General features: G+C 38.8%; 2 long non-coding RNA genes across 2 annotated transcripts; both read right to left on the reverse strand.

Moving 5' to 3' along the window:
• Window positions 1–13,241: 13,241 nt before the first annotated feature.
• LOC116402238 lies at window positions 13,242–13,844 on the reverse strand. The gene is made up of 2 exons (XR_004214707.1): window positions 13,755–13,844; window positions 13,242–13,413 (listed from the first exon to the last, which is right to left on the reverse strand). It is a non-coding gene; the product is annotated as an uncharacterized LOC116402238 (long non-coding RNA).
• Window positions 13,845–14,061: 217 nt separating this feature from the next.
• LOC116402178 lies at window positions 14,062–14,740 on the reverse strand. The gene is made up of 3 exons (XR_004214626.1): window positions 14,626–14,740; window positions 14,362–14,502; window positions 14,062–14,174 (listed from the first exon to the last, which is right to left on the reverse strand). It is a non-coding gene; the product is annotated as an uncharacterized LOC116402178 (long non-coding RNA).
• Between the last annotated feature and the right edge of the window lie 4,248 nt (window positions 14,741–18,988).

The raw sequence follows: 18,988 nt of genomic DNA on the forward strand, positions 1-18,988 counted from the left end.
CTCAACTTCTTACTGAAGTATTCAATAGGGTGGCCTTGCTGTGATAACTCGGCTCCAATTCCGGTTCAGCAAGCATCAACAGCTACTTCAAAGGGTGATGTGAAGTTCGACAACTGTAGAATAGGGCTGGAAGTTAGTCTTCTTTTTATCTCTTCAAAGCTCTGCTGTTGCTCTTCGTTCCACTTATAGTTCCCTTTCTTTAGGCAGTCGGTTAAGGGGGCCACTATTGAGCTGAAGTTTCTGATGAATCTTCTGTAAAAGGATGCCAAGCCAAGGAAGGCTTGTACCTCCTTGATGGAGGTTGGTATTGGCCAAGACTTTATGGCTTCTGTCTTCTTTGGTTCCATACCTACTTTTCCTTCTTTGATTACGAAGCCGAGAAAGACAATTTCCTTGGTGAGAATGTACGTTTCTTTGGATTAATGTACAGTTCAGTTTCGGCCAGGACTTGGAACAATTTTCTTAAGTGCTGAATGTGGTCTTCAGTACTATTGTTGTACAAGAGGATGTCATCAAAGTAAACCACTATGAACTGGTTTAGAAACGAGCACCTGGTTCATCAACCTCATGAAGGTGCTCGGTGCATTGGATAAGCCAAAGGCCATCACCAACCATTCAAATAACCCTTCATTAGTTTTGAAGGTTGTCTTCCACTCGTCTCTGGGCCTGATTCTTATTTGGTGATAACCGCTTCTTAAGTCAACTTTTGAGAAGATGGTAGCTTTACCTAGTTGATCTAGTAAGTCTCCAATTCGAGTAATAGGAAATCGGTATTTTACAGTGATTCGGTTGATAGCCCTGCTGTCTACACACATACTTCAACTTCCGGCCTTAGGTGTGAGCAGTGTTGGCACAACACAAGGGCTTAGGCTAGGCTTCATGTGACCCTTTTTCAACAAGTCTTCAATGTGGTCATGTAAATTAAGTAGCGAGGCTCCTGGGGTAAGATCAATTTGGTGTTGGATTTCACGAATTGGTGGCAATCCTTGCAAGTCCTTCTTTAGGTGAGGAAATCTGCAAACAAGTTCTCTAATCTAGTCTCACCTTCTTTCTCCAGGGGTTTGTCAGCCACTACAAGTCCCAAAAGGTCTTGCTCCCTTTCTCTCAAGATCTTCTTCTCGCTCACTGTGATGAAGAGTTGTCCTTTTTTCTTCTGCTTTAGGCCTTCAGAGTTTTTCTTTGTTAATGGGAGTTGAATTACTTTCCTTCCCATCCACTGGAACTCATAGGTGTTTTCCCTCCCCCTGTGTTTGGTTCGGGTGTCATGTTGCCACGGTCGGCCTAGGAGTAGATGGCACACGTCCATGTCTATAACGTCGCACACAATCTGGTCTTTGTAGCTACTTTCGATGGATAGGGGCACGGTGCAAATTTCATTGATTGTGGTCTCTCCTCCTTTCTTCACCCATCCTATTTTGTAAGGATCAGGGTGAGGGTCTGTTTTTAGGCAGAGAATGGTCACAATCTTTATTGCTAAAAAGTTCTCACTGCTTCCACTATCACTTATAATGTCCTCTATAGCCATGAGCCATGATTGTATGGGTGGTTTGCCGAATCTCTGTCTATTTATCTCCAATTGGTCCCACCATGTCAAGGCTCCTCCTCTCAATTTCAGAGCCACAAGTTCTCAGTGTTTTTTATCCAATCCAAGAAAGATTCTATATCCCGTTTACCATTATAGGTTGGGAGGTCAATTTTCATTTTGTAGTCGTGATGAATCTCTCGTCATGCTTTATGTCCTCTATAGCCGTGAGCCATGATTGTATGGGTGGTTTGCCCTATCTCTGTCTATTTATCTCCAATTGGTCCCACCATGCCGAGGCTCCTCTTCTCAATTTTAGAGCCACAAGTTCTTGGTGTTTTTTATCCAATCTAAGAAAGATTCGATATCCCGTTTACCATTATAGGTTGGGAGGTTAATTTTCATTTTGTAGTGGTGATGAATCTCTCGTCATGCTTTATGTCCTCTATAGCCGTGAGCCATGATTGTATGAGTGGTTTGTCGAATCTATGTCTATTTATCTTCAATTGGTCCCACCATGCCGAGGCTCCTCCTTTCAATTTCAGAGCCATAAGTTCTCGGTGTTTTTTATCCAATCCAAGAAAGATTTGATATCTCGTTTACCATTATAGGTTGGGAGGTCAATTTTCATTTTGTAGTCGTGATGAATCTCTCGTCATGCTTTATGTCCTCTATAGCCATAAGCCATTCGATATTCTCCGTTGTCGTTCCAAATATTTCCTTGGTCGTCGCCATTGGAAGAATCATAATCTTGCACGTTTTGCCACTCCTCGTCGTCATCTTGCTCATCATCGTCGGCGTGTCGTAGTGGGATTCCTCCTGGTCTCCTTCTTTGATCATTTCTTTGGTTGGGCCAGTTTCTAAGGTTCCTTTGAGCCCGTCAGCCACCTCTGTTTCCTGCCTTCCAGTCATAATCCTCGTTCCTTGTCGGTGCCGGTAGTTCATCCATTCTTTGGGTGAGTGAGTCTAAGTTGTCCATTACTTTGTTCATTTTGTCATGTAAATCTCCCAAGGAGTATTCGACGGCCAGCAAGCGTACAGTGGTGGTCCTTGGAGAGAGGGTGGCGGTCTCTTCCACCTCTTCCTGCTCGCGGTTGTCCCCTGCGGCGGGGATTCTTCTCCGGCCAGCCATCCGTCTGAGGATCAGGGCTGCTCTGATACCACTTGATGTAATTCAAGTTGGACTTAGTTTTTCACAATGAATTCTCTGCCAATAATGGCTAAGAGATGGAGTATTTATTGAGGATTGTAAGTAGTTACAAGTAGATGAAATAACTGTTTTTATGAAACAGTCTTAACTGCAGTCCTAACAGCTGAACAGTTTAATTGTTTAAAACTGTTTTACTAACTAACTACAGTTGTTTAGCCATGACATTCTATATTACATCATAAACCTAACCAAGTTATTCAACCAAATTGGTGTTAGTTTCACGTAATCACGAAAAATAAAAATTTCTTGGTGGACTGGATGTTGTATGGCCAAGTAAAAAAGAAAACCCAGCCATAATGGACGAGCCGCGAAGGTGAAAAACATAGGATATGTTTGAGAATGATTTTTTAGAGTTAAAATCACTCCGTATATGTTAGAAGCCACTCTGGCATGCCCTTAACTATTGAGAATCTTAATCAATTTAATGTTTGATTTAATACTTAAACCCGATTTTCATAGCACCAAATTTGATTTTCAATGGCTAAAATGTGTTCCTCGGAGTAATTTTGGACATGACATGTGATTTTTATCATTTTAAAATGTTGCTATATACTTAATTATTTTGAATCTAATTGTTACATTTGCAATTATCCTATTTTTCACAAAGTTTTATGCTGGAAACTGATGCTTCGGGTGTGGGTATTGGGGCTGTCCTAATGCAAAATCAACGACCAGTGGCCTTTTTCAGTCAAGCTTTACCTATTACCCATAGGTTTAAGGCTGTTTATGAATGGGAACTTATGGCAATAGTGCTGGCTGTTAAAAAATGGCGACCATATCTATTGGGTAAGCCTTTTGTGGTGCGTACAGATCAGAAAAGTTTGAAGTTTCTTCTTGAACAACGGGCTATCGGGGGAGAATATCAGAGATGGATCGCTAAACTATTGGGGTATGATTTTGTGATTGAGTACAAGAAAGGATTGGAAAACAAAGCGGCCGATGCCTTATAGAGATTACCACCGGTATTTGAATTGGGCCTCGTAAGTATTGTGGGCGGGCTAAACCCTTTGGTTTTCATCGGTCAAGTGGTTGGAAATGAATCTCTTAACAATATTCGATTGTCCTTGATAAATGGACAACCAGCTCCAGATGGATATTTGCTACAAGGAGGAGGATCACCTAATATTACTTTATTATTAGCTGAGTTCCATAACAGCCCGATAGGGGGACATCATGGTGCATTGAAAACATATCAAAGGCTAGCAAGGGAGGTCTATTGGCAAGGTATGAAAGCCCATATCCGCACCTATGTTGCTGAATGTTCCGTGTGTCAGCAAGCCAAATACTTGTCTTTAACTCCGGTTGGTTTCCTTCAAGCATTACCCATTCCGGACCGTGTGTGGGAAGATATTAGTATGGATTTTATTGAGGGCCTCCACAAATCCGAGCGTTATGATGTTATATTGGTAGTTGTGGATCGTCTTTCCAAGTATGCACATTTCATTCCCTTGAAACATCCATTTGGTGCAAAAGTGGTTGCTGCTGTTTTTATGCGAGAGATTATTCGTTTGCATGGATGCCCCCGAAGTATAGTGTCGGATCGTGATCGTATTTTCACAAGTCTATTCTGGGAAGAGTTGTGGAGGTTGTTGGAAACTCAGTTGAGACGAAGCACCACTTACCACCCCCAAACGGATGGTCAAACAGAAGTTGTCAATCGAGGGGTGGAGACGTATCTACGGTGTTTTGCTATGAACACACCTAAACGGTGGGTTAAATGGCTAGCTTGGGTTGAATTGAGCTATAATACAACAGTCCGTACAACCATATTGATGACCCCCTTCGAGGCCCTCTATGGGCGACCACCCCCCTCTATATTACCGTATGTGAAGGGCTCAAGTCGGGTGAATGAAGTAGACCATTTGATGAAAGAAAGAGATGAAATTTTGGGTGTTTTGAAGGCCAATTTACTGAAAGCACAGCAGCGAATGGTCAAATATGCTAATGCTAAAAGACGGGAGGTGCAGTTTGAGGTTCATGATTGGGTTTATGTGAAGTTACGCCCTTACCAACAGTCCTCTCTCAGCCGTTTTAAGCACCCCAAATTGGCCCCAAGATTCATTGGTCCATTTATGATCGTGGCACGAATTGGTTTCGTTGCATACCGTTTGGCCTTTCCCAAGGAATCGCTTATACACCCATCTTTCATGTTTCTGTTCTTCGCAAGGTCGTGAGTTCAAACAGGCCATTATTCCCAATTCCAAAAGATTTGGCTGCTGATTTGTCTATGCAAGTGTCTCCAGTAGAAGTATTGGGAGTTCACAAAACAATAGAAAAGGAGGATAACTTAGAAGTTTTGATTCGTTGGAGTGAGGGGACACTTGAAAGTGCAACATGGGAACAAGCTGCTCTTATTCAAGAACAGTTTCCTGAATTCCACCTTGAGGACAAGGTGGCTCTTTGGGGGGCGGATAATGATAGACCTCCCATAGTAAACGTGTATTCCCGTAGAGACAAGAATAGGAAGAAGAAAGAATGATTGAGAGTTAGTTGGTATTTTTCTATTTGTGTGGGCCCTTAGGAATGTGTTTGTTAGAGTGGGGCCAAGTATTTTGTTATTTCTCTGAGCAATTACTTAAGTGTCTTGAGTGGGAGGGTATGGGTATCTTTTTGGACATATGATGGAATTAAAGAGCTCACCTGTCTTAAAATAACGATCAGGCATCTGATGTCCTTTAACGATAGTGGCTTCTCCTGCTCATAAAACTCCTCATTGTCAATTATTATGAGCATGTGCCTGATTGATAAGGAAAGAAGTGATCAGGACATGCCGAATCTTATAACATACCATATAATTATATAACATCAGATGAGGAATTAAAGCAAAATTCAAAAGTAGAGGAACAGGAATAAAGAAGATAATCTTACTTGTACACAGGACAAAAAAACAGCCAAAGGTAATAGCCAACCAGGTGCATCTCCTGATAAATATGCCAATTTCTCTGAAAAGGATGACCATTTTTTATTCTCGTGGCACTTTTTAATAAAACTCCAGAGTACTGGAACTAACTCCATTCTGTATGCTAGAATAGTCATAATTTTTTATGTCCCACACCAAGTTGTACTTAAAAAGATCTTTTCAAAAAAAATCTATAGAGTTTTTTTTTTTTTTTTAAATGAAGTACATGCATGTTATGTTTCTCGTTATTGAGAAAACATGACCTTTAAACCATTACTAACGCCATTATATCCAAACAGCAAGGTACACAAACCTAGTAGAGGATGACACATGCAACTTTGTCCATTGGGTAGAGAGAGGTGTGAAATGTGAATGTCCGCCACAGTAAAGGAAGAGTAAGAATTTGAGAGGAGAAACTCCAATTGGGATCAACACGTGGGCAACAACATGGCTTCTTACCAACATGAGAACTCAAAAGAGACAGCAGATGTTCTAGAGAAGCCAATGATCTCTTGGAATGTGAATTTGCACTTTCCTGCAATAGTTTGAGTGTGAATTAGTTCTCTGAAAACACCTGCAGAGGATAATCCACGGCAAAATAGAATATCTATAAAAAAAAACCACTTGCAAGTAGAAGAAAAAGGAAGTACATTTATACCTTCCCTGTCAAAGTGATATCCCTAATCAACGCATATGCATTTCTTTCCAGGAAGTAACCAACAATTTTACAAACCCATGGGAGTTCAGGTTGTAATAAGAAAATAATTGTGTCTAACAATAGAGTTGCAGGTGTGTTAGAGTTCACAGGTGCAGCCAAAAGTTGATTCCTCAATTGGTTTCTATCAAGAACAACATCAAGTAAGAATAATTCAGAGGAAAAATAAAGACAACTTATCATATATATAAATAAGATTAGTCTGAATTCGTTAGCTGAAGGTAAAAAAACCTTTATGTCAATTATATATATCTGAACAAAATCTAAGAAATATATCACTTTTCAACAAAAGAAATATATCATATACAATTAAAGGATCATAGCATAGAAAGCCAACAAAATCAACAATGATAGATCAAACATCTGTTTTTCCATTCAAAACGTTAAAAAGGATAAGTTTTTAATAAGGAATGTTGAAATGGAAAAAACTAATTACCTATTATGGTGTACAGTCTGGATGCAAGCATATGCAAATTTCTTAACTCTCTAATCCACTAAGGCCTTGTTAAGTACATAATCCTTGCTAGCGAAAATGCTCAACATATCCCCTATATATGTAAGAGAGAGAAAGGTAAGAAAGTACTAACACTAAGAGATATGTGCTATCAATTAGAACACTTTAAGATGATATTATCAATTAGAAAACCAAGCATAAAGCAACATAAGGGAAAATAACAAACAAGGGCACCACAGTGGTTCAGAAACCAATCAATATTTTCATTTGTCACTTTTATAATAATTTCCCAAGGGAAAATCCTCATAACAAGCCTCGTTTTCCCCCTACTATGGAACGGGGAGGATTCCTCCTCTTTTCAAAGCCCTCGTCAAACTCAATGCTAAGTTTGACTGCTCCCTTCGGAGTGACAACAAGCCTTGTTTTCCCCCTAATGTGGATCGGGGAGGATTCCTCCTCTTTTCAAAGCCCTCATCAAACTCGATGCTAAGTTTAGAACGCTAAGAGTAGGTGGTTTGGTTTTGGTTAGGCCAAAAGTAAAGTTTTCTGCTAAAAGCTCTGATAGTTAGGGAACTCAACACATTCTACTTGACCGAACCAAGTTGGCTCTTTGTTTTTTTATGGGATTTTTCTAATGTATATTGCATGTGTTGTTTGTTTTTTTATAGCTCTTGATTGTCTAACCTTTTTACGTTTTGCATTTGCAAGTCTCTCTTTTGTTTCTTTGGTATGCAATGTGGTAACAAGGTCTTGCTAGAACCGGTGGGCTAACCTTTCTATGGTTCTAAACTTAGTTTCTAAGTTTGACTGCTCCCTTCGGAGTGACAACAAGCCTCGTTTTCCCCCTACTATGGAACGGGGAGGATTCCTCCTCTTTTCAAAGCCCTCGTCAAACTCAATGCTAAGTTTGACTGCTCCCTTCGGAGTGACAACAAGCCTTGTTTTCCCCTAATGTGGATCGGGGAGGATTCCTCCTCTTTTCAAAGCCCTCATCAAACTCGATGCTAAGTTTAGAACGCTAAGAGTAGGTGGTTTGGTTTTGGTTAGGCCAAAAGTAAAGTTTTCTGCTAAAAGCTCTGATAGTTAGGGAACTCAACACATTCTACTTGACCGAACCAAGTTGGCTCTTTGCTTTTTTTATGGGATTTTTCTAATGTATATTGCATGTGTTGTTTGTTTTTTTATAGCTCTTGATTGTCTAACCTTTTTACGTTTTGCATTTGCAAGTCTCTCTTTTGTTTCTTTGGTATGCAATGTGGTAACAAGGTCTTGCTAGAACCGGTGGGCTAACCTTTCTATGGTTCTAAACTTAGTTTCTAAGTTTGACTGCTCCCTTCGGAGTGACAACAAGCCTCGTTTTCCCCCTACTATGGAACGGGGAGGATTCCTCCTCTTTTCAAAGCCCTCGTCAAACTCAATGCTAAGTTTGACTGCTCCCTTCGAAGTGACAACAAGCCTTGTTTTCCCCCTAATGTGGATCGGGGAGGATTCCTCCTCTTTTCAAAGCCCTCATCAAACTCGATGCTATGTTTAGAACGCTAAGAGTAGGTAGTCTGGTTTTGGTTAGGCCAAAAGTGAAGTTTTCCCCCATTTTTTATGGGTTTTTCTAATGTATATTGGATATGTTGTTTGATTTTTTTTATAGCTCTTGATTGTCTTACTGTTTTATGTTTTGCATTGTCAAGTCTCTCTTTTCTTTCTTTGGTATGCAATGTGGTAACTAGGCCTTGCTAGAACCGGTGGGCTAACCTTTCTATGGTTCTACATTTAGTTACTAATTAAGTTTGATTGCTCCCTTCGAAGTGACAATAAGTTTTGTTAATGTCGACCCTTTTCTAAAGGGATTTAGTTCATTGTGGCTAGACAAGAGGCTTCTAACTCATGTTTGACAAGACAAATTTGTTAAAACCATCCCAGTTTCTAAAGAGTGCCTCCTATCCTTTTTTACTCTATCTAGGCTAGGTTTGGACTAAGTGCATCATAGGTAAGTCACGACAAAGCAACAAAGGAAGACAAAGCTAGAAAAGTATCCATGCACTTATTTATTATACATGCAATCAAGCATTCACAACACACATACCATTTTCTCAATCATGCATTCACATCTCAATAAGAAATAGCTAAAAGGAGCTTAAAACAAAAAAGACAGCAGCTTATGCTCAAATTTCAGCACATATACTCATCAAAATTCAGAATTTCACATCATAAACCCGAGCTCAGTGCTCAAGGGTTGCCAATCATGCTTTTTATGCAAGATCTAATTAAGCTAAGAAGGTATAATGCTCATTATTGTATGGAAAGAATTCTGAAAATTTTGAAATTTGGGCAAAATTTGAACCCCCAAGTTTACACTAAACATGCAAGCTAAGCAAGCTATTACCCACACCCACTCAAAAAATTGCTTTTTCTGTCCTAAAAGCTTTTGAAAATCAAAGTAAATGGAGAAAAATAAGGGGGGAACTTTGGACTCCCTGGAAGGATCGACATCCTTGACTTTTGTTTGAAGCTTGCATGGATAAACCTTTTCATTCCTTTTTCATTGATTATTCATCCTTGTTCCTGAAAATCAAAGGAAATTCTCTCAATTTTATATATTACTAAAATTAGGATACATATAAGTCTTAACTAGTCTAATAGCACCCTCCATTCATCTTCCCCTACACTGGCTATGGTATCAAAATTTTCAATTAAGTAATACGTCTACTAACGAACTTGAAAACAAAACACATCACACTAAAAAACACAAACATCACTTTAACCCAACAGAAGCAACTCTTTTTACCCTTGCACTCACTATCACATTACTATCATGTTTGTCAACTGTCAAACTAACTCTTTTAAGTTATTTAGTGTGACTACAAAGTTATGAACACCATAATCTTAATTAAAACCTTTTAATAAATAAATGCCAAGTTACTACTCAAGAATGGCAAGGAATTCAAAAAACATGACAGCTATCCTAATTGGTTGAAAATGAGAAAAAGAAAGTTAGCCAGACAACCTGTTTGGACTACAAAGCCAGCAGATATGATTCCTCAAATTTGACCATTCACTCTCCATACTCTACAAGTCTTCAAGCACATGATGCTGCCTACTTTCAGATGAGCAACATCATTCCGATCTTAACAGTCAGAAGAGCAAATCAAATCAATCCTAGCATATTCACAAATCACAACTAAAAAGTACAAACATTACAAAATAAAACATGCAGCGATATCAACAAGCATTCTGATAAATAATTAGCCAATTAATTGACATTACAAAATAAATAAAGAAAAACAAGCATTCTGATATTTTTCTATTTGTGCGGGCAGCCGATGTTCACAAAACAGCGTTTCGAACCCACGAGGGGCCCTATGAATTCCTTGTGATGCTGTTTGGGTTGAAACGCTCCGGCAACATTCCAATCAATCATGAGTGATGTTCTTCGCCCATATTTACGCAAGTTTGTTTTGGTTTTCTTTGATGACATCTTAATTTACAGCAAGTCCTTGGACGAGCATTTGCACCAATTGGCAATGGTTTTGGAAACTCTAGTAGCTCATCAACTGGTAGCCAACTTTAAAAAATGCCAATTTGCGGTTGACAAAATTGAATACTTGGGCCATGTTATTTCTTCAGAGGGGGTGGCAGCGGATCCAACAAAAATAGAAGCGATGGTTAAATGGCCAGCACCCAAGAACGTGAAGGAGCTAGGTGGGTTTTTTGGGGCTAACGGGGTATTATCGGAAATTCGTTGCAAACTACGGTTCTATTGTGCTGCCCCCCTTGACACAACTGTTAAAAAAAGGTAACTTTAAGTGGAATGAGACGACCGAGAACGCATTTCAGCAGTTAAAAGTCAGCAATGATGTCTGTCCCGATGCTAGGTATTCCTGATTTTTCACAAAGTTTTGTGCTGGAAACTGATGCTTCGGGTGTGGGTATTGGGGCTGTCCTAATGCAAAATCAACGACCAGTGGCCTTTTTCAGTCAAGCTTTACCTATTACCCATAGGTTTAAGGCTGTTTATGAACGGGAGCTTATGGCAATAGTGCTGGCTGTTCAAAAATGGCGACCATATCTATTGGGTAAGCCTTTTGTGGTGCGTACAGATCAGAAAAGTTTGAAGTTTCTTCTTGAACAACGGGCTATCGGGGGAGAATATCAGAGATGGATCGCTAAACTATTGGGGTATGATTTTGTGATTGAGTACAAGAAAGGATTGGAAAACAAAGCGGCCGATGCCTTATAGAGATTACCACCGGTATTTGAATTGGGCCTCGTAAGTATTGTGGGCGGGCTAAACCCTTCAGTTTTCATCGATCAAGTGGCTGGAAATGAATCTCTTAACAATATTCGACTATCCTTGATAAATGGACAACAAGCTCCAGAGGGATATTCGCTACAAGGAGGAGGATTCACCTGATATTACTTTATTATTAGCTGAATTCCATAACAGCCAGATAGGGGGACATCATGGTGCATTGAAAACATATCAAAGGCTAGCAAGGGAGGTATATTGGCGAGGTATGACAGCCCATATCCGCACCTATGTTGCTGAATGTTCCGTGTGTCAACAAGCCAAATACTTGTCTTTAACTCCGGCTGGTTTCCTTCAAGCATTACCCATTCCGGACCGTGTGTGGGAAGATATTAGTATGGATTTTATTGAGGGCCTCCCCAAATCCGAGGGTTATGATGTTATATTGGTAGTTGCGGATCTTCTTTCCAAGTATGCACATTTCATCCCCTTGAAACATCCATTTGGTGCAAAAGTGGTTGCTGCTGTTTTTATGCGAGAGATTATTCGTTTGCATGGATGCCCCTGAAGTATAGTGTCGGATCGTGATCGTATTTTCACAAGTCTATTATGGGAAGAGTTGTGGAGGTTGTTGGAAACTCAGTTGAGACGAAGCACCACTTACCACCCCCAAACAGATGGTCAAACGGAAGTTGTCAATCGAGGGGTGGAGACGTATCTAGGGTGTTTTTCTATGAACACACCTAAACAATGGGTTAAATGGCTAGCTTGGGCTGAATTAAGCTATAATACAACAGTCCGTACAGCCACATTGATGACCCCCTTCGAGGCCCTCTATGGGCGACCACCCCCTCTATATTACCATATGTGAAGGGCTCGAGCCGGGTGAATGATGAAGTAGACCATTTGATGAAAGAAAGAGATGAAATTTTGGGCGTTTTGAAGGCCAATTTACTGAAAGCACAGCAGCGAATGGTCAAATATGCTAATGCTAAAAGACGGGAGGTGCAGTTTGAGGTTCATGATTGGGTTTATGTGAAGTTACGCCCTTACCGACAGTCCTCTCTCAGCCGTTTTAAGCACTCCAAATTGGCCCCAAGATTCATTGGTTCATTTATGATCGTGGCACGAATTCGTTTCGTTGCATACCGTTTGGCCCTTCCCAAGGAATCGCTTATACACCCGGTCTTTCATGTTTCTGTTCTTCGCAAGGTCGTGGGTTCAAACAGGCCATTATTCCCAATTTCAAAAGATTTGGCTGCTGATTTGTCTATGCAAGTGTCTCCGGTAGAAGTATTGGGAGTTCGCAAAACAATAGAAAAGGAGGACAACTTAGAAGTTTTGATCCGTTGGAGTGAGGGGACACTTGAAAGTGCAACGTGGGAACAAGCTGCTCTTATTCAAGAAACAGTTTCCTGAATTCCACCTTGAGGACAAGGTGGCTATTTGGGGGGCGGGTAATGATAGACCTCCCATAGTAAAGGTGTATTCCCGTAGAGACAAGAATAGGAGGAAGAAAGAATGATTGAGAGTTAGTTGATATTTTTCTATTTGTGTGGGCCCTTAGGAATGTGTTTGTTAGAGTGGGGCCAAGTATTTTGTTATTTCTCTAAGCAATTACTTAAGTTTCTTGAGTGGGAGGGTATGGGTATCTTGATTTTGGTATAGACTCTCATTAGAGAAGTGTGTAGAGATTGGGGAGCTCTCAAATCCTCCCCACAGTTGATAAATAAAATTTTGGCTAAAGCCTTGACAAAAGCTAATGTAGAACATCCCCCTTCTTTATGTTTCTTGAGTTTTATCCTAGAGGAGGTGTTTGAATTACCATTTTTATAGTTTAGGATTAGTTATTTGAATTAACAATTTTGTATCTTGAGTTAGTTATAAGTAAACTAACTCAACCCCAAGTTAGTTTAACAACTCTTGTAATCTCCAGCCTATAAAAAGGCTTCTCATTTTCATTAATAAATGATAAAAAAAAAAGGCATTATACATAAAGATTTCCTAGCTTTGCAATTACAGCATCAAAAGCAATGTACAGTTCAGATGAGACTTTATTCCAGTATAGAGTAGCTCTGTAATTGCAGATCAAGAAAGTGAATGTAGCATGGAAATCCTAAATTCAACATTTGGAAGTTAGCAATTGACAATCTCATTAGTAGGCAGTAAGAAATGTAAGATTTTTAGAACCCTAAAAATTCAAGTAACTTGCAACTAGTCATTGTCATGACCATCAATACTACGATTAGTGGATCAGCACAAAATACAAAACAGTAAGACAGTAAATCTTTAAAAACCTTACTTCTGTTTTAACTTGCTCAAGAAGAATGTTGCAAAAAGTATATCAACAAGAATTCCTTCAAACATGACCTACAGGAAGAAGGGTAAAACAACAACATCCTGTCAAAAATCATTTAATGTGATTGAGATCTTTTAGCATGACTGCTTGAGAACTTTTAGCACAACCGGGCAGCAACTTCAATAACAGAAAAACATGCATAATGTAGGAAGACAGCAGATTTCAAATTATGACATTGTATTTATGAATGTCAGGCGATACATTAATGTTCCAAAATTCAACCAAAGTATGGGGTGAAAGATATATAAGAATCTTCCATGATAAGGCCAAGACCAGGATATCCTTATCCAAAAAAAGAAAAAACTAATCAACCAAAGTAAATTCCATGTATGATTGGGAATTATGGCCATACCTTTGCCAAAAGAACTTCGAGGAAATGGAAAAACTGGAGATGTTGCTCATGTATCATTCCCGAACCAGGATTGGGGTAGAGCAAATGGTCTGCAATTTGCTGGATTACCAAGCAGAAAATAACTTATATTAGAAAAAATGAACAATACATACCCACATATTACTGAAATTTTATGAAATAGATTTCAAGCAACCAATTTTTATATTGAAATGTGATCTCACAACTATGTTATCCAATAATACTACAGGATTAACAAAGCCATGCCATGCTAATAATAAGGAATGTCGTGATAACCTTAAATAAACCATACTGCACGTCAAAGGCTGCCCGTGTAATGTTCTCCATGACATCTTTAAAAATACCACCACCATCAATTCCTGCCTCCTCAACTCCAAATTCATTAACAAAAGACACACGTATCTGCATGCAGAAAAGTGAAGCAATTGACCCAACACAAACAAGAAAAAACTAATAAACAATTACAAGTAACTCTGCAACTATAGGATGCAGAAGAGGGAAGGGGTCGTTTTCACGAGGGCAAAGAAAAAGATAGAAAAAAGTAAGATAACAATTTCATTTTTCATAAATCATGGAAGTCTGAAATTACCGATCCTCGAAGATCAACTTCAGACAATGCACTCATCTGACTGAAAGCATCTTCCAATATATGATTTCGTCGAATTCTAAACCGGTTTCTGGCAAAAACAGCAAGAGATCCATTCCTTTGCCTAGCTGCTGCTAGTTGTGTCTGTGAAATGAGTTATAGAGAAAGTAACCATAAATAAAAAATATCTTACATATTTCTATAACTAACAGTCATCCAAGAAATTCAATATTGTGGATAAGGAAACCAAAAAAATAACTTGCTTACAGTGAAAATCTTAACCCTGCTAGTAAACGGTACTAAAAAGGGAACTCGCTTGTGTATATCATTTGCTCTGGTATTTTCTATCACTGCCTACAAAGAAACAAGGCCAAGTAAATAATTAGAATTACGATCAGATAGTGGTTTCTCTCATGGAAATTCCATTGCAAAATGGAAGGTTCACTTGGTCTAGAGACGGTAATTCTCCTTGAAGATCATTATTAGACAGATTCTTCATAAATCAGATGTGGGATATTTGTTTTGAAAATTCTCGGGTTTCTCGAAAAGCACGCATCTTCTCGGATCACTTTCCTTTATTCTTGGAGGCTGGTTCTTTTCTTTGGGGTCCCTCTCCTTTTCGGTTTTGTAACAGCTGGTTGGTGTCCAGTGATTCTAATCAGATTATTGTTGAAACAGTGAGCAACTCTAACTTCCAGGGATGGGCTGGTTTCATTCTTCATGAGCAGTTGAGATCAGTTAAATTGGCAGTAAAAGCTTGGAATATTGCTGCGCAAGCTAAGGTAAAAAAAAAAACAGAGAAATCCTTGATGTCAAAATTAGAAAAATATGATTCTGTGGCTGAGTTGATTGGATTAAATCAAGAAGAGTTGAATTCTAGAGCTGCTTTGCAAGCGGAATTACTTAGTATTTATCAAAACGAAGAGCGTAATTTTATTTAGAAGAGTAAACTCAATTGGCTTTCTTTGGGTGATGAGAATACGGGCTTCTTCCACCGGTTTCTAAATGCGAAAAAAAGAAGGAACCTCATAACTGAATTAAAAAATGATGATGGGGTTGTCTCGACTTCATTCCGCGACATTGAAAGGCTTGTGCTGGAATTTTTTGAGTCACTTTATACCAGAATTCCGGGGGACAGATTCATCCCTATTAACAGTAATTGGTCTTGTGTTTCCTCAATTCAGAATGAGGCTCTTGTTACCCAATTTTCAGTGGAGGAGATCTTTAAGGCATTAAAGGCACTTGGCAACAATAAAGCTCCGGGCCCGGATGGCTTCACAATGAAGTTCCTAATTACCCAATGGTCTATTTTCAAGGATATCTTCAAATCACTAATGTCTGATTTCCACAGAAATGGAAGATTAAATGCTTGCATCCAAGAAAACTTTATTTGTTTAGTGCAGAAAAAAGAGAATGTGACTCTAGTCAAGGATTTCCGTCCAATCAGCCTTACTACGTTAGCATACAAGGTCGTTGCAAAGGTTTTATCTGAACGTCTAAAACAAGTTATGGATGCAATTATAAGCCCCACTCAAAGCGCCTTTATTGAAGGTAGGCAAATTCTTGACCCAATATTAATTGCTAACGAGGCCGTGGAAGATTATAGGGCAAAACAGAAAAAAGGATGGATTTTAAAACTTGACTTGGAAAAAGCCTTCGATAGGGTGAATTGGAACTTTTTAGAAAAAAATTTATCTTTGAAAAAGTTTAGTTCAAAATGGATATCATGGATAATGGGCTGCCTAAAAATTCCAAAGTATTCAGTCTTCATCAATGGTAAGCCTAGAGGCCGGATAACAGCATCTAGAGGTATCCGCCAAGGGGACCCCCTCTCCCCCTTTTTATTCCTCCTAGTAAGTGAGGTTTTAGGAAAAATCATAAACAAGCTTCATATTAACAGCCAGTTTGACGGTTTCCTTGTTGGCAAAGACTTGATCCACCTCCTTTTGCCTCAATTTCTCGATGATACTCTTCTCTTTTGTAAGTATGATGTGAAGATGCTCCTTAAACTTTAAAACGTCATTAGTTTATTCGAATGGTGTTTGAGGCAGAAAGTAAACTGGGAAAAATCAGCCCTTAGCGGCGTTAATGTGGGAGAGGAAGATTTGTTTCAAACAGCAAATCTGATAGGGTGCAAGGTAGAAAAGCTTCCGATTATATATTTAGGTCTCCTTTTGGGAGGCTACCCTCGACAAAAGTCTTTTTGGCAACCAGTCATTGATCGAATTCACAAGAAACTTGAAAGGTGGAAAAGATATAACATCTCTAGAGGCGGAAGACAAACCTTATGCAACTCAGTTCTGGTTAGCCTTCCTACATACTACCTACTTTATTTTCTATACCTGAAAATGTGGCTGCCTCTTTGTTAAAGTGAGTTTTTGGAGTGAAGGAAAAGGTCTGCAATACTCCTTGAAAGACAGGGGAAGCAGAAGATTGGTGTTCTATATTCTGGTTTGCTTATTAGTATTTTGTTGTTCGGAATTTTGGATTAGGAGGTTTTCTTTGTTTGATGTTTGTGAATTATATGTAACGTGACTCATTTTCTGAGGTTCACGGTTTGCTTATGTTGTAAGTTGTGTTTGAATTGTCAATATAATAGAAACACTACATCAGTGTTCTATCATGATGTCATCCTTGGAATGCAGTGGCTGCACACGTTGGGGTAACTAAAGTGGATTGGCGGAAACTCACTTTAACTTTCATACAAAATGAAAAGAATGTTGTTATAAGGGGTGACCCGAGTTTGACAAAGACTAGAGTGAGTCTGTAACACATGATGGAGACATGGACACCATCTGATTACGGTTTCTTGACAAAATGTTCCTACATTTCAAGAGTTACTACCAGCAGAAAATTTACTACCATTGATGATGTTCCTACATTTCAAGAGTTACTACCAGCAGAAAATTTTGGCTATCCTAAAAATCCAGCAACAAAGAAGTGGGAAGTGCTTGTTAGTTGGAAAGGAATACCACCTTATGAGGCTACATGGGAGAATTGTGATGATTTTACACAAAAGCTTCCTCATTTCCCACCTTGAGAACAAGGTGTCTTTGGAGAGGGAGAGTAATGATAGACCACCAATTGCAATACAATATAGCAGAAGAAAGACAAGTGGAATTGCACGTGCACAGGTGATGGAATTGGAGGAAGTGGAAACCACCTTAGTGGGGACAACAGTTAGTTACAGGGGGAGGTTAAAAGGGAGAGATGGAAGGAAAGATGGGGGTTGGTTAATCAGTTTCTGGAAGTGGAGGGGCTGTATTTTCTGGAGAGCAGAATTACAGAAGTTGTTCAGTTACTTTAATCTTAGAAAGTGTTTTCCATTATCGTAAACTACTTTTGATGTTTGAATGTTTTATTTTGTACTTGGTTATTGTCGGTAATAGTACTTATTTTTTCTGTGTTTTCAAGACTGGTTTGAGTATTGTATTCTGTAATAGTTTGGTTGCTTAATGAACAAATAAGAACCATTACTTGGTGTTCTATCAGCTTCTCAATCAAGCATTAACATCTCAATAAGGTATTATACATGCAATCAAACAATCACAATATACATACCATTTACTCAAAACGACCTAAAACATGCTCAAAATGTGTCTAAGTTTCACTTGAACTTTCAAAACGACCTAAAACAGCTTACGTGTAGGTTCGTAACTCATAACCTACGAAAAAAGTTCAAACATTGTGAAAAAAGCACTACAAGACCCAAAATTGCAACCAAGTGTGTAAGTGCAACAAACTTAATTCAAACCAACCTAAAACGTGCTCAAAACGTGTCTAGGTATTACTTGAGTTTTCAAAACGACCTAGCAAATCCTAAGTGTAAGTTTGTAACTCATAATCTACCAAAAAGGTTGAAATAAGCATTTCAAGACCAAAAATGACAACCAAGTGCAACAAACTCAATCTAACCTAAAATGTATTCAAAACATGTTGAGCCAACAAAGATACACACAAGCAAACTTTTGAACATAGGACCCTCCTACACTACTCACTTTTGAACATAAGACTTCCTTAACTATCTACTCACTTCTGAACATACAACCTTGATAGAACACTTATGTACTGTTTCTATTATATTGATATTTGAGACTTAAAGTTGCAATAGAAAGAAAATTACAGAGAAATTACAAACAACAAGCAAAGAAACCCTCCTAATCCAAAACAGAAATAAACACAATTCAAAATACTACAATTAAAACCAGAACAATTCTGGCAGGCCCTTCCTTTTACTAAAAACTGCCTGCCCTTTCCCATCTCCCTCTCATCCATTTAACTTCCTGTTTTAGATAACTGTCATCCTTTTGAATAAGTAACTGTGTTGATTACTAACGTGCCTTACTTTCCGTTCTTCTATTATAAGTAAAATAACAATGGTGGTCTAACAAACCTCCTAAACTATCCACTCTAGAGCATGTTAAATCACCAATTCATCCAAAAACTAATGACGTAAATGTAATATTATATCTTCAACGTAAATGTAAATGTAAACTAATGACACTACAAGTGATTTTGAAACTAAGACATTGAAGCAGTCTGTTAGGAAGGGTGATGGAACCAGCAAGAGTAGGGGGGTTCTTTAAAACAATCAGAGGTCAAGAGAAAGAAGGGATCAGCTAAATCTATT

Source organism: Cucumis sativus, chromosome 2 (genome assembly GCF_000004075.3).
Source record: "Cucumis sativus cultivar 9930 chromosome 2, Cucumber_9930_V3, whole genome shotgun sequence".
In the NCBI taxonomy this organism is placed as follows: domain Eukaryota; kingdom Viridiplantae; phylum Streptophyta; class Magnoliopsida; order Cucurbitales; family Cucurbitaceae; genus Cucumis; species Cucumis sativus.